The 947-nt window shown below is 58.3% G+C and overlaps 1 pseudogene; it reads left to right on the top strand.

The window, feature by feature from the left end:
- Nucleotides 1–41: 41 nt before the first annotated feature.
- On the top strand, nt 42–764 carry LOC103584707 (annotated as a pseudogene).
- Nucleotides 765–947: the final 183 nt, after the last annotated feature.

Below are 947 nucleotides of genomic sequence, written 5' to 3'. Positions count from 1 at the left end.
GCAGGAAGCAGTGCTTGGTCCCGCAGCCCTGGGCAGCACGGCAAAGAAAAGAAGTGAATTGCAAGCCCAAGAACGAGGGCGAACAGGAAATCCCTTTCCAATTCGGAGAGATTATGAGGAGCTGCCAGGAGATGAAAAACCCCATCAGTAACAAGAAGAGGAAGGAGGAGGTCCAGGTGGCCTTCAGACAGACGTCGGAGAAGGAAGCAAAGGGAGATGAGCCCGACATCACCATCCCCAAGTTCAAGCAGGGGAAGTGGAGTCTGATGGGGCCTACATCCAGTGCTTGGAGCAGGAGGCCCAGCATGTGCGGTTCCTCAGGAGGAACCAGACCAGCCGGCAGCCAGAGGCACAGGCAGCTGCCAAGAAGGCAGCGGAAGAAAGCATTCCAAAAGCAGCGACTAGATACAGTCCGATAGGAAAAGGAGGCAAAGGCCGCAGAAAGGCTGGAGCAGGAGCTGCTCCGATACATGGTGAACTTTGGTGAGGTGGTCCTGTAGCCCCCAGAGCTGGCCGCCAAGCCCAGGAGGAGCATAAGGAGGAACCAGCCTGCCAAGAAATCACTCATGCTGAGAACACTTTTGAGCCATGTTGGTGTGTCCCAGCCTATTACCACCTCGCTGGCCCGAGAGCAGGGGAAGGAGCAAAAGCGGGCTGTGCAGGCCTATAGAGTGCTGAGGAGGCTGAGGCAGCGGTGGCATGTGGTGCAGGCGTGCTGCAAGGGACAGAGAACCGGGGCCAGGCCGTTGCTCCTGGGAAACTAGCCTGGGGTCTGCTGCACCCGGGGGTGGTGGTGGTGGTGCACATGGGCAGATCCTGTCCCCTGGGTTCACTCCGGGACTCCGAAGGGCTCATAGTCCAGCTCGGTGCGGGGAGAGGTCTCTTGTTTCCCCTCTGAAGACTGCTTATTTGTGAGTGACCACTGACGGGCCTTGCAGATGGTGAAG

Source organism: Galeopterus variegatus, unplaced genomic scaffold (assembly GCF_000696425.1).
Source record: "Galeopterus variegatus unplaced genomic scaffold, G_variegatus-3.0.2 Scaffold86834, whole genome shotgun sequence".
NCBI lineage: Eukaryota > Metazoa > Chordata > Mammalia > Dermoptera > Cynocephalidae > Galeopterus > Galeopterus variegatus.
This window is presented reverse-complemented; position numbering and strand designations above follow the sequence as displayed.